Source organism: Perissodus microlepis, chromosome 14 (assembly GCF_051167445.1).
Source record: "Perissodus microlepis isolate ML-2025 ecotype Zambia chromosome 14, ASM5116744v1, whole genome shotgun sequence".
In the NCBI taxonomy this organism is placed as follows: Eukaryota; Metazoa; Chordata; class Actinopteri; order Cichliformes; family Cichlidae; genus Perissodus; species Perissodus microlepis.
The window spans coordinates 206,103-221,835 of NC_140474.1; positions in this window are offsets into that span (position 1 = coordinate 206,103).

Genomic DNA, 15,733 nt, shown 5'->3' on the forward strand with positions numbered 1-15,733 from the left:
AGATTATTTTTATTGTATAATATTGTAAAGCAAACAAAACATCAATCAAAAAATTGTTAAAACAGAAATTACAATATCCATCCGTTTGCTTCCACTTGTCCTTTTCAGGGTCACGGGGGGCGCTGGAGCCTATCCCAGCTGTTATAGGGCGAGAGGCGGGGTCCACCCTGGTCAGGTCGCCAGTCTGTCAGGGCTAACATGTAGAGACAGACAACCATTCTCACCTATGGGCAATTTACACTAATCAATTAACCCTGCAATCTGCATGAAATGACAACAACTGTATAAAAATTATAATCATCAGCTCAAATATTTGGTTGTAATTGAACAGAAACGTCTATGAACTGTGTAGAAATCTGACATTTCCACTGAAGTCACGGAGGAGAAAATGCCACTCGACGTTGAGGCCGCAGCATCTCCTTCATCGGCGTTTTCGCGGCCTCCATTTCACTGCTCTTTGTTCTTGTCGGGATTTTATGATCCAGGTGTTTTGAACCTTTTCCAGAAAACATCCAGAAACGAATCGACGTGTCAGGGCAAAAAGATTCGGCTAGCTCTAATATGTGTGCCACACAGTGGGTTGTTATGATGTGGGGTATCCTGTTTCAGTCTCCCAGCTGTTCCTGTTTTCTCTCTTCTCTGATACCCGTGGTATTCGCTGCTTCATCAATAGCCTCTAAAATATCTGCAGCGTTTGCACTCCTGACTGGCTGACATTTGATCGTGTATGTGGACGTTACATTTGTGCAAACTGCATGCTGTGATGTCAGCAGCGTCCTAACAACATAACACAGTACGTCAGGTTTAATTTGAACCATTACAAAGAAAGTGGCTGACCAGGAGGAAGTGTGAACAGGAAGTGGTTTAAATGTTGACTTGATCCTCTGTGACATTCATGTATTATCTGAGGCTGGATTAATTAAAAATGAAGCACATGCAGCCATATATGACTGCGTCCATGCAATAAGAGATCAGACAAACACGGCTGTGTGTGGGTCGATGTCTTTTTTTTCTCTGCCATCAGGGTTCGAGTCCAGCTGAGGAAAAGAAGAAAGGGCCAACACAGGAGGTGAGTTTTATAAAGATCGTAAGTTATCAGAGGTTAAAGTGACGTTTTTCCGTCTCATGTCTTTGTCTCACATGGAAACAGTGAAGACAGGAAATGTGTCTTCGGTGCTGTTACACCATATGAAACTAGTTTCACCGCTCTGTGCTGATCAGACACGGGAGTCCTGCAGGCTTCTCGTTTGTTGTACTTCATGCTTCATGATCCATTTTGTACTTTTTTAAGACTAAGTTGAGACGCAGCTAATAACAGAAAGTGAGTCCCTCCATGCAGCGGGACTCAAACAGCTCCCACAGAGCAGCGTTATTTACCCATCCACATCAACACTGCGTGTAACTTTGTAACTGGAAGCATTCGTCCTGGCAGCAGGTGGCACAAGTACATGTCACGTTACGGATCACACATCTCTCTGTATCTTTGTTTTGATCCAAGTAATCTGGGCTGGAAAAAACCAACACTTCAGTCCTGCAGTACTACCAGCCGTCCACTACTGGCCGTCGTGATGGAGCAGTCTTTTGCCTGCAAGTGTAGTGAGCCGGTCTGTGCGAATAGAGACCAAACAGTTTGTGTATCAGGCTGCAAACATCTGAGACTCGCTGCCAGTGTTGCCAACTCCTCAGTAAGGAAAATCGCTATTGGCTGTCCTAAAAGTCGCTAGAAGTCGCTAAATGACGTCATCGCCTAATTTGCATAATTGGTCATGCTAATCTAATTGTAACCTATGTTGTTGGAGAGAGAAATAACATCATGGAAGAGACATAAACTGAGTAAAAAACGTCCTAAATGCATTTAGAGTTTATTTAGAACTACAAATTAAATTTCTTTTAGCAATTATTGTTTTTTTTAATGTCACAATTCCAACCCTGCTCCTTTACCCGGGCTTGGACCGGCAAAAGTGACCCGAAATAGGCACTCTGGTGGAGTTACTTTGTGTGTGTGTGTTTATAAGTAGTTTTAAACCTTGTGATCCACAAAACAGCATAAGAGTAAAAGAAGAACTGACTGTGTTACAGCACCTGCTGCTTTTTGAGAGTAAAAGCGATACGCGCTTTCACGTCTTTTTTTAGCGACTTTTTTTCTAAAAAAAAGTCGCTAAGGGGTCTGAAAACTCGCTAAATATAGCGACAAAGTCGCTAAGTTGGCAACACTGCTCACTGCTGCCTCTGCTGGGCAGAAGCAGACGCAGAAACCCCTGAACTGCAGTCCAGGGCTTGCTGCTTTGCTGTAATCGGATTTCTGTCATCTATATGTCGATTGGTCATCAACCCATTTGATGAGAGAGCGAGGGACAGATTTTGTATGATAAGCTTCATGTTATGGACGCACAGTTTGAGCACTCAGGTCGCATCAGAGCATCAGGCCGTATAGTGTGAGACCTGCATCGTGACCTATGAACTTCTAACCCCTGTGATTTAATTGTACAGTTTGAGCAGGAGCTGAATAACGCGACTGAAAAAAATCGCACAGTGTTTGCCCAGCTTAATGCAGACTGTTAAAACTAAACAAGCTGCTGTTTCACATAATAAACCCTGTCAGCCGCAGTATTGCTTCTGTTTTAACAGTTAAATTAGTAGAGACGAGCTGTTTACATGTGCTGTTAGCTTATAGCTCACGCTAGCTAACCAGCGAGCAGTTAAAAGGACAGCTGAAGCTGCACAAAACACCCACAAACTTGTCTCACTACAACGTAGCACCGAAAACATGACTCGCAGCTCGAGCTCGACAAAGCTGCTGTAACATAAGACTGACATCCAGCTAACCACAGCTAAAAGATATTTAGAGAAAACTTACCGTTTCCTCAGGTTACACAGCTGAGTTTTTTCACGCTGAAAAGTTGTTGTTTTGGCTCTCACTGAAGACACCGACACTGAAGACATAGCTGTTCTTTTGTGCTGCTTTTAAGCGGTTTTCTAATATTTTATTTATTTTTACTATAAATAAAACTGTTTTAATATTGGAGCCAACCTGCCTCGGTGTGCATCCTTGAATCTGTGCAGTCTCTTTTTATTCCTTTTATCTATTTTTCTTAAATATATTTTTCCTGGGGGTGAAATTCCCCTAGGCGGCGTTGTCATTTTATTATTTCTTTTATAACCCCGCTGACCACTTGGTCACACAAACCTAAACAAAAGACATAACAGAATAAATAATAAATGTTTCTGCCTTTCATAGTGTGTAACTTGAAGGCCCTGAGTACTTTCTCCCACACTGAAAACACTGGGATGATAACATTATTTGAACATTACCTAATAAGACTGATTCAGGACAGACAGTGATGTTAAACTTTCCTAGCAGTCCTTCACAAACAGGGAACAGTCTGTCTATTCTCTCCATCTGTCAGCTGCTGCTGGCTCTTCCTCCTCCTCTTCCTCACACACTGCTGAGTTTGTCCTGGTGGATCATCAGGGGTGCAAAGCCTCACAGATGATGTGCAGCAGTGGGTCCCTCGGTCTGTCCTCACTCTGGACACTTGCAGTCGTCACACATGGAAATCAAATGTGTGATAAGCTGCAGGATTCAAACACAAGTGTAACTTATAAACACATGTTCATACTTTTATTCCACAATCAGAGAGAAAGAAACAGAGAGAGAGTGCAGGACAGACAGACAGGTGACAGTCTCAGGTGTACACACTGCTACACAACAGCACCAGAGAAGCAGGATTTAGTGTTTGTGTTATTACGAGTGCTAAACAAGAAGAGTTCCCAGATGGTCCAGTGGACACATGTGTGACTGCTGTGATTTAAGCATCTTTCTTTCAGCTTAACGAGTGAACCGTCAGCTCGTTCAAACACACGTTAAAGTCCGTTTGGCTCGACACCACCGAACAGAGGCAGCAATATAACATAGCTAACATTAACAGTGCAGCGGATCCTGCTTGTGCCGTGATATTCAGGACTGCAAACCGAGCAGCATCACTGACTTTCAGCTTGTTGTGTTTGTGGATATATGACTGACTTTAATTATCCATGAAATCATCACATTCTCTGTTAGATTAAGGTCGACTATTGAACGGCGTAGTCAAAGGAGCTTGCAAAGAAAAGCGTCTGGACTTCTTTAAGTTGCTTGAAGACGTTTCACCTCTCATCTGAGAAGCTTCTTCAGTTCTAAGGTCAAATGGCCGAGAGTCCCAGATATAAACCTAGTGGGAGTTTCCCCCCACAGAGGGACAAAGGACCCCCTGATGATCCTCTAATCGCCTGAGCCAAGGTGTGAAAACGGGTGTGGGTCACAATCAGCCAGGGTTTCGGGTGAGCTCATTGTGAAACCTGGCCCCACCCTATCATGTGATTTCCTGAGGTCAGATGGCCCAGGATGTGAGTGGGCGTTAAGGCGTCTGGGGAGGGAACTCGAAACTGGATTATAGATGGCAGACAGTTGGTGTCGTAAACCACCGCCTCTGTTCAAAGATGGTCGCTCACAGTGGACATAGATGCTTCTTTCACTCCTCTTTCAAACCATCTGTCCTCTCTGTCCAAAATGTGACCATTGGCATCCTCGAAAGAGTGACCTTTGACCTTTAGATGCAGACGGACAGCTGAGTCTTGTCCTGTGGAGGTGGCTCTTCTATGTTGTGCCATGCGCTTGTGAAGTGGCTGTTTGGTCTCTCCAATGTAGAGGTCTGGGCATTCCTCGCTACACTGTACAGCAAACACCACATTGTTAAGTTTGTGTTTTTGGAGTTTTGTCTTTCGGGTGAACCAGTTTGTGTCTGAGCGTGTTGCTGGGTCTGAAATGCACTGGGATGTCGTGCTTGGAGAAAACCCTCCTGAGTTTCTCTGATACACCGGCTACATAGGGGATGACAATGTTGTTGCCTCTGTCTTTCTCATCCTCCCTCGCTGGTGTCTGATCTTCTTTTCTGTGCCTCTTTGCTGACTTTATAAACGCCCATTTAGGATAACCGCATGTTTTGAGTGCTTCCTTTACATGTGTGTGTTCCTTCTTTTTCCCTTCAGGGTTAGAGGGAACATGTTCTGCCCGGTGGTGTAGGGTCCTAATTACTCCAAGTTTGTGTTCCAGAGGGTGATGGGAGTCAAAGAGGAGGTACTGGTCTGTGTGTGTGGGCTTCCGGTAAACTTCGATGTTGAGGTTGCCGTTCTCTTCAATGTACACAGCGCAGTCCAGGAAAGGCAAACAGTCGTCCTTTGTGTCTTCCTGGTGAACTTGATGTTTTTATCCACAGCGTTAATGTGCGCAGTAGAAGCCTTCGTTGTATTTGAAGTATGTGGTGGTGAGGCAGAGGTCTAACAGTGTGCAGGTCTGATCTGGTGTGAAGTTGGTCCTGTCTTCCAAGGAGCTGTCTTCTTGTAGTCGTTTGCTGACCGTCTCCACGGCCTCCGTGGTGGGTATGCAAGTGAAGAGAGAGACTACATCAAAGGACACCATGGTTTCATCTTGATCCAGGGGAAGTTTCTGGACCTTGTCGGTGAAGTCGGTGGAGTTCTTGATGTGGTGTGGGGTGTTCCCGTAGCAAGGTGTTTCGAGATGTTGTAAGTGGCTGAGTTTATGCTACTGACTATGGGCCTGAGTTGGACCCCTTCCTTGTGGATTTTAGGAAGTCCGTAAATGCAGGGTATGGCATCCCCTGGATAAAGGCGGTGATTTTGTCCTTTTCAAAGTCTTGAAGGCAAGCTATAACTTTCTTTTTGTAGCTGCTTGTGGGGTCTCGCTTTAAGGCTTCGTAGGTATTGTTGTCACTGAGGAGAGTAGTGATCTTTGTGTGGTAATCTGTAGTGTTTAGGACCACGGTGCATCTTCCCATATCAGCTGGTAATATAGTGATGTTGTGGTCTTTGCTCAGGGAAGCCACGTCCTTCTTTTCTTGTATTGTGAGGTTGGACGGCGGGACTTTGGCACTGGAGAGGGTGGCTGAGACTTTCATCCTGATTTGCTCTGCTTCTGTCTGTGATAATTTATTAATCCGTATGGCGGTTTCTGTGGCTGTGATGAGGTCCACTATGGGCAACTGTTGCGGGGAAATGAGTCCTTTGGCTAATACTCTTTTCAGGTTCAGTGAGATTCCAGTCTGAAAAGTTCTTTACCCATTTCTCCTGACTGTCCTCAGGTGTGTTTTCTTCTCTGAGTTGTGTAGGTTCAGAATGAGGAGTGAGTGTTTTTGAAAGAAAGGTGTGAAATTTCCTGCGTTGTCTTTCTTTTCCTTTCCCAGCAACACACTCAGACACAAACTGGTTCACCTGAAAGACAAAACTCCAAAACACAAACTTAACAACGTGGTGTATGCTGTACAGTGTAGCGAGGAATGCCCAGACATTTGACCTTAGAACTGAAGAAGCTTCTCGGATGAGAGGTGAAACGTCTTCAAGCAACTTAAAGAAGTTGTAGCTGTCCTTGGGTAGGATTACTGGGTTCTTTTCTTCACACGTTAGTTGAGAATGTTTCAGTCTGCCTCCAACACAGATGAGACTACTCTCCAAAGTTGGACTGAGTTTATGCAACGGGCTGTTTGTGGGCACCACTTTGTTTTCTTGGAGGGCTGACAGTTCCTTGGCAAAGGCTGGCCTTTGTGCTGCTTGCAGAATGACATGTTTCGCTTGAGTTATTTCATCCACAGTACGAGGTAAGCGGCATGTGTGCCATCCTGTACACCTGCTGTTTTGGTTTGAATGTTTGTGAGATCTTGCCACATGGATAAGGAAAGCCACAGCTCGCAGTAGAGAGGTAAAGGTGGAGAAACGGCGAAAGCGATCAGGGGTAAGTACAGGTTCCTTCAGATGAGTAGTGTAGGTGCGTACCTGTGGTCGAATCTCTGAGTCATTTCCCGGGTCGATGAGCTCAAACGTCTCACTGGTTTGTGTTGTTTCTGCAGATAACTGATGCAGGAATGAAGGTCCGGTGAACCAAGAACTCTGTGCCAGATGGGATGCAGGCAGAGATCTAGATGCATGGTCCGCAGGGTTTTCTTCCGTCCACACATAATGCCATTGTTCTGGTCTGGTAGATTGTCGGATACGTTGGACTCTGTTATGGACATATGTGTAGAAGCGTTTTGTCGTATTACAAATGTACCCGAGTACCACCTTACTGTCCGTGTAGAACCTGACAGCATCCAGTTTCAGATCCAGCTCCTCTCGGATGAGATCCGCCATTTCTACTGCAAGGACAGCAGCGCAGAGTTCGAGCCTTGGGATTGTTGGTTCAGACTGGGGTGCTAATTTGGCTTTTCCCATAACAAATCCTACTTCCACTTTTCCATCCTCCTGGATGGCTCTCAAGTAAGCGATTGCCCCAATGGCCATAGTTGAGGCATCTGAGAATACAAACAACTCTGTGCGCACAGCTTTGGTGAGCGAGGTTGATGTGTATGCACGTGGCACATGAAGCTCCTTTAGGACTTGAAGAGAATCTCTCCAGGTTTCCCATTTCTTCAGCTTGTCTTCTGGGAGAGGTGCATCCCAGTCAGTCAGTTTCGAACTAAGTTCCCTAAGAAGAGCTCGTCCCTGGATTGTGACAGGTGCCAGCATACCCATCGGATCAAAAACACTATTGACGGTAGAGAGGACTCCACGTCGGGTGAAAGGTTTGATAATAGTTGATGCAGAGAATGTGAATGTGTCTTTTCTGATCTCCCAAAGCAAACCCAGGCTGCGCTGCATGGGTGCTGTCTCTCCGTTCAAATCCAGATCCTTGATGAGCGGGACACAATCTTCTGGCGGGAAAGCTCCAGTGACTGTTGGACTGTTCGACACAAACTTGTGCAAGCGGAGGTTCGATTCAGCAAGTGAAGCCTGAGTCCTTTGGAGAAGGTTGATTGCTTCTGCTTCAGATGGGAGAGACACTAAGCCATCATCCACGTAAAAATGCCTTTCCACAAATTTCACTGTGTCGGCACCGTACTTCTGGGCACCTTCAGCAATGGCTCTTCGCAGACCATAGATGGCCACAGCCGGAGATGGTGAGTTGCCAAAGACATGAACCCTCATGCGATAGTCGATAACTGCCTTGGTGAGGTCGTTGTCCTCATACCACAAAAACCGGAGGAAGTCCATGCCTTTCATGGACCAAAAAGCAGTGAAACATTTGTTGGATGTCGGCGAGGTTAGCTACTCTCTGCCTTCGAAAGCGTAGAAGGACACCCAAGAGAGAATTGTTGAGGTCGGGACCAGTCAGAAGCACGTCATTGAGGGAGACCCCACAGTACTGAGCGCTGGAATCAAAAACCACCCTGATTTGGTTGGGCTTTTGTGGGTGGTATACCCCGAATGATGGAAGAAACCAGCACTCTTCATCTTCCCTCAAGGGTGGTGCCACCTCTGCGTGACCGTTGGCAATGATCTTCTCCATGAATGCCACATATTGCTTCTGCATCTCGGGTTTCTTCCTGAATTGGCGTTGCAAGGATTCAGACCTCTTAACCGCATGCTCTTTATTATTTGGCAAACGTTGCCGTGGCTCCTTGAACGGCAATGGAGCAACCCAACTACCAGTGTCATCTCTGTGGACATTTGTATCCATGATCTCTAGGAAGAGGATGTCTTCTATTGATGGGGCAGGTTTGTTATCATGTTCAGATTGGTTAAACACTGTGTGTCCTAGCATCCTCTCTGGCATTTTGTTAGACTTGCTGAAGCTTGGCTGTGTTTCTTTGACATGCATGAAACTTGCACAGGGCTGAAATATGGAATGGCGACCGCTGTCTACCACATGGGTCTTGAATGTGTCCACCGTTGGCTTATGCACATTACCTAGGCACACCTCCCCTATCACCACCCAGCCTAGATCGAGACGTTGTGCAAAGGGAGCGTTGTGTGGCCCGTTAACTTGCTGCCTGACCTTGTGTGCTCTAAGCACGTCTCTCCCGAGCAGCAGGAGTATCTCTGCTTCTGGGTCTAGATCGGGGATGTGTTTGGCTATATGGTGGAGATGAGGATGATGCAAAACTGCACCTGGTGTTGGGATTTCAGCTCGATTGTTAGAGATTTCAGGGCACTCAAGGAGTGGTGGAAGGGGTATGAGAACGTTGCCGTTCAACGACTCTATCTGGAATCCTTCTGCCTTTCTGCCATACGTTTCGATGACACCGGAGCATGTTCTGAGATGGTATAAGAATGGTTCGTTCTCCACACCGAACAGCTCAAAGAACTCTGGCCTGGCTAAAGAGCGATTGCTCTGGTCGTCCAGAATTACATAAGCTTTAATGGCTTTGTGTTTTGAATGTTTGGGGTAGACCTTTGCAAGGCAGATCTTAGAGCAAGAATGACCCCACTGGCCAGGGCCACAAACCTCTGTGCAGCTGGTTCTAACATCGGTTACATTAGAGTCATCTTCTCCCTCCCCGCCATTCTCTTGTGGTGGTGGTGGAGCCTTGGTGAGTTGAGGTTGTGGGCCAGGGTGCATGGCTGCATCATGATAGATGCTTTCACACTCTAAGCATTTCACGGAAGATTTGCAGTCTTTGGCAACATGTGAAGTTGAAGAACAACACCTGAAGCATATTCCTTTCTGTTTTAGAAAGGCCTTCCTGTCATCGATGGACTTGTTTCTGAATGTCCTGCATTTTTTAAGTGGGTAAGGTTTATTGTGCAATGGGCAGTTCTTGTTAGGGTCGTTGTTGATTGTAGAGACATCTGTTTTGTGAACCGCGATAGACTTGTTGGTGTTAAAGCTCTTCATAGGTAATCTTTCTGGTTTTGTGGGGTTTGCGCCGTTGCTTTGACGAATAAAGCTGGGGTCATTTCGCTTCTTTGCCTCATGACAGACAAAGTTACAAAAGTAACTAAAGGGAGGGAAGCAGCCGTTATTCTCCTCTTTGTACCACGACCCAGATGACACCCACTTCTCCTGGAGCCCATATGGGAGCTTGTCTACTATGGGTCCAATACCTCTGGAGGTGTCTAGATATGACAGCCCAGTGAGGTATCCATCCTCCTTGGCACCTTGTATCTCCATGAGCAAATCCCCAAGTTCACGTAATCTGATGTGATCTTTGGCTGCAATTTTTGGAAAACTGTCAAGTCTCTGAAACAGCGACTGCTCAATCATCTCAGGGGCACCATAGCAGTCATTCAGCCTCTCCCATGCCTTGCGCAGAGCCAAACCGGCATTATTCACATGCACTGAGCGTATGCATCTTATTTGCTGTCCAGACTCTTTTCCTAACCATTTGGTCATGAGGTCTAATTCTTGTGTTTCTGTAAGTTGAACCTCAGCCACAGCGTTAGTGAATGAGGACCGCCATGCACGGAAATTCTCTGGCTTATCATCAAATTGGTACAGTCCTGACGTAACGAGATCACGTCGCGCCAAATATTGTGCCAGAGGGTCTGGTGGTTGTGACACGCTCACTGGAAGCATATGCCGGGGTGTTTGTGATTGAGCACCTATATACGTGCGAGGGTTTGTCCTTTCGACGTCGGTCTTTGATTCAGCTCTGGTCAGTTTAGACAGGTTTGTTGTGGGTGGATGTGTCCCATTATCCGCTTCAGGCTTGGGCTTGCTATTGCTATGTTGGAATTCCGCTAAGCTTGCAGGTGGATGCCATGTTCTGAAACTGTCTTGTGATTCTGCGCGGTCTACAGATTTAACAGGTGGGACAGATACTGGTGCAAAGGTAGACCGATTCTGATCATTTTGAGAGCAAACATATTCACTAATACGTTGCAATCTAAGCCTGTCTTCTGACTCAGATTTCACATTTTCTACATTTCCATGCATTTCTGCTACATCTTCTAACACCTGTGCTTCAGCGATGGCTGCGTCTGCTTCACGATTTAATGTTAGCACTTCCAGCTCTGTATCAATTCTAGCGGCTTCCAACTGATTTTGAGCTTCTCTAGTTTTCCTTTCTGCTTCTCTAGCAGCCTTTTCCAGTTTTAATTTAGCCTCCTGGCTAGCATATGATGCTCGTACCTTAGCAGCTTCTGCTTTAGCTCTGGCGCGAGCCGCACTTACAGATGATGCTGATGTCACGTTGCTCCTGGTATTTGATACCGATGACTTGTTGCTTGCTGCCATCACGAACACGTAGGACCATCGAGTGCCGCCTTTTCACTGTAGTGTTCTGTTGCAGAGTGTAGCAACTCTGATCAAACACCAAGCTAAACCTCTGTCAATGAATACACGAGTCCGAGTAGAGTTGACTTTTTACTCAGAATCTTCATTTGACAAGCGGTGAAAACTGTAGTTGAAAAGAAATACAGAATAGAAAAAATGATCGTTTACATAAATATTGCATCACGAAATAACTCAAAATGTGACCTTACACCTTCGTGTTAGCTTTAGCAACAGTAATGATCATCAAAACTGCCTTTTTTAACATGTACAAATCAACCTCCATGAATCACAAATAAAATATAATTTTTAACAAATACCACTATTTATGCCTTTTTAACACCTTCATCATGAAATATATACACTTACAGCATTGCCTGAACAATGTTCCCAAGCGGATGGCTGTGGATAAGCCTCAGAGCGAGACCGCATGTCACTCTCCCTCTTAGAGAACCAGGAAGAGGACTTAAACAGGAAATGAAACAATACGGGTAACCCACCAGGAAGTGAGGTTATTAGCAAGTTCACCTTCAAAATTAAAGCTTCTTGACATTTTTAACTCTTTTTACTGTTCTTTTTAACTTAAATACATACAAAAGAATTATTTTAAAGCAAACATTAAAGATAAATGACATAAATGGCTTTGAGGCATCACAGAAGTCCAGACGCTTTTCTTTCCAACCTCCTTTGACTACGATGCCCTGGACGACTGACAACCTTCACAGACACATTGAACGGCGTATATTTTAAAGTAAAGGCTTTAAAACCAAGTTAGTACAAACTTCACTAATGTCACATAACTTTGCCGACATGTGGCCAACAGTAATGTTTTTAATGTTCTTCATTATTAAACATTTGCACATAAATAAGTGACACAATATTCAGTACTTACTTTTGAAAGTTTACTCTTCGGGCGCCCCGCTTTTTTCCGAACAAATTATCCACATCCACCACCGCGCTATGAAGTCTGGGATATGTTGGGCCATACACAGACCCATCCTTCAAATTCAGGGAAATGAAGGATGCTTTTGAGCAGCCTTTGTATTAGGACAGCCTTCGTCACGTCGCTGTGACGTAATCAGCCTTAAAATGCGGCCTTTGAGGTTGCAGACCCTGATTTGGGACACAGCCTGTTTGTTCAGTTTGCCAGTCTGCCTGTTTAGTTTATTGGTGTTTTCAGTTTAGTTATTTTATGTTCAGCAATGAAGCTGTTGTGACTGCGCTATTGTGCCTCCTGGAGTCTGCACACATCCCATGACAACTGTGAAGTTTTACTTCTGTTGAGCTCAGCAGCAGAAACCCAGCAGCCTGACGGTCTACCTGAAGAACCTGACAGCTGCTGACTTCCTGCTCTGCCTCAGCCGTCCCCTCCGTATCACCAACTACGCCAGCAGCTCCATCACCATCCACCAACTCCACTGCAGCATTGGAATCTCTGTGCTATACGTTGTAACTTTATTGCAGTTTATTGTTTATAACAGCATTTTGGTTATTTTGTAAGTGATTTAAGTGTTAGCCACATGTTTCCTGAGAGCTGTTAATTATAGATTTAATTTTCTGCTAAAAGGGAGCATTTAACATGTATTTTCATTAGAAAACTGCATTTCCCAGAATCCTTTGTGGTAGACGAAAGTTACTCTGGGTTTAACTAGCAAAGAAAGTTTCGGGAAGCCATTATATGTTGCTCTGATGTCGAGCAGTTTATTTGTTGTACATTCCCCTTTTTGAAACCTTATATAAAGACTATCGTTTCTACAATTGATGTCCGATCCATTTTTTTGGCTGAGTGGATTCGCCACAACACTATACTTTAACATGTACTCCAGCATCTTGTTCATGGGGTACATTGCTGCTAACAGGTAGAGAACCTTTGTTGATTTCAGACTGTAGTTCATAAGAATATTAAAAGCTTAATAAACATGAATCTAGTTCTCTTCTTGACGCCTTCTGCAGATGAGAACAGGAACTGCTGTGATTGATTAGTAAAGTTATCTACTGCCTCCTTCCCCTGGTCTCTCCAGGTATCTGAAGATCATCCATCCATCAGGAACTCACATGATGCAGAAAGTACAAGCTGCAAAAATCATCTCCGGGGTCACCTGGGCTTGTCTCCTGGCCCCAACAATCAGCTTCATCGCCACATTTTTCATCACCCCAAAACCTCAGACCTCTGACCTCCGACGCTGTGACTCGGTCTTCAGTGCATCTGCCAGCCTGCTCGGAAAAGTCATCCACACCTGTTCATCTTCCTGGTGGTCCTAATATCCTTGATCTTCAGACTGTGATCAGCTGACCTGGTGCTTGTTGTGGATTCACACAACTGAATTCAACCAGATGTAAATAGATGTTTCATGAGTTTCCCCGCCTGATTTCCATTCCCTACATTGATAGTAGGGTTAGGGGAGGCAGTTGAGACGGTTCGACTAGGACGCATCCTGGGTGAGGTGTTCCTAGTATGTCCCACTGGGAGAAAACCCCAGGGCAGACCCAGGACACGCTGGTGAGCGTACATCTCTCGGCTGGCCTGGGAACGGCTCAGTCTTCCCCAGAGAGAGGGAGGTCTATGCTTCTCTGCTTAGGCTCCTCCCCCTGCGACCGAGCCCCGGATAAGCAGAAGAAAATAGATGGATGGACTCTGACAGTAATACTGTTTATACTGTGTTCATCCTCGACTGAACACTGTTGGTATGAAGGCTGAATTTAGTGCATTAATCTAAGAGTCATTGGTTGAAACACAAATGAATGTACTACAACATCCAGGGAGTGGACATTGAGATAGTGGACTCTTATAGGTACCTGGGTGTTCACCTGAATAATAAACTGGACTGGAGCCACAACACTGATGCTCTGTACAGGAAGGGTCAGAGCAGACTCTACCTGCTGAGGCAGCTGAGGTCATTTGAAGTCCAAGGAGCGCTTTTAAAGACCTTCTATGACTCTGTGGTGGCATCTGTCATTTTTTTACAGTGTTGTATGTTGGAGCAGCGGTTTATCGGCAGCTGAGAGGAAGAGGCTGGATAAACTCATCAGGAAGGCCAGCTCTGTTCTGGGATGCACCCTGGACCCAGTGCAGGTGGTGGGAGACAGAAGGACTCTGGCCAAAATAACATCTCTGATGGACAGAGTCTCCCACCCCATGCATGTAGATGTTGCTGAACTGCAGAGCTGCTTCAGTGACAGACCGCTGCATCCTAGATGCATGAAGGAGCGTTTCCGCAGGTCCTTCCTCCCTGCAGCTGTCAGACTGTACAATCAGAACTGCTCCCAACAAACACAGATGTTTACATCTGTGCTGTAACTGCAATAAGTTAATCAACCGATTTACACTATAACCAGGGTTTGCCTCTTATCTGTATTTAATTTTATTTAATTTAATAACGGTACAGTACTCTGCTTTTGGTAACCATTGTCCTTGATGTAAATATGTAAAAATTGTGTATGTTTCTGTTTTTTGTCCTGTGTACTGTTTGTTTGTATATGTGTCTTTCTGGCTGCTGTTACAACAAAATTTCCCCTTGTGGGACAATTAAGGGATTCTTATACCACAACACACGCAGCACATGGCAGGGAATTAAATCTGTCACAAACTAATCAAGAACCACAACTACCACAGACACCCGACATGCCACCCATCCAGACAGCCTTAAAACCTTCTACACCAGGTTTGACAGGCTGAACACAGACACAACCTCAAAGGCCCCCAGCGGCCCCACGGGCACTGGCTTCCAGGTCAAACACACACAGGTCCTGAAAACTCTGAAGAAGGTGAACCCCCACAAGGATATGGGACCCGATAGAGTTCCTCCCCGAATTCTGAAGGCCTGTGGGGAACAACTAGCTGCTGTGTATGCCGACATCTTCAACCTGTCACTATCCCAGGCAGTGCTCCACCATTATACCAGTCCCCTAAATGACTTCAGGCCAGTAGCACTCACACCAGTTGCCATGAAGTGCCTAGAACAACTGGTTCTCACACACATCAACCACATGGTCCCAGACGCTGTCAATCCCCTCCAGTTTGCTTACCGTCCCAATCCCAGCTGTGAAACTCAGAAACCAGTCTTACTTGTTATCATCTATCGTCCACCTGGGCCTTACACAGCGTTTCTGTCTGATTTCTCAGACTTTTTATCTGTTTTAGTTCTGAGCTCAGATAAAATGATTATTGTGGGTGATTTTAACATCCATGTAGATGCTAAAAATGACAGCCTCAACATGGCATTTAATCTGTTATTAGACTCAATTGGCTTCTCTCAAAATGTAAAAGAACCCACCCACCACTTTAATCACACTCTAGATCTTGTTTTAACATATTACATAGAAACTAAAGGACAGTGTGTGGCTGATGCACAGCAGATTATGGTCACATGTCTCTGTGTCAGTGACTGAGGTCAAAGGTTAACGTGTCCGCTTACTTCTGATATCCACGATGTCTTCACTTTCAGGTCCTGCAGGGGACTCACCTTTAAGACTTTTAGAAACATCAACGAGCAGCTGAATAGACCAACACAGGTCCAACCGAAGCTTCAGGTGTGTGTGTGTGTGTGTTGCTGCTGTCAGCACTCAGACTGCTGAGTCTGAGTGACAGAAACTTATCGGCTCAGCTGAGTCGCATCCTGCTGATCATGTTAATGACATATTAATATCGATCAATAC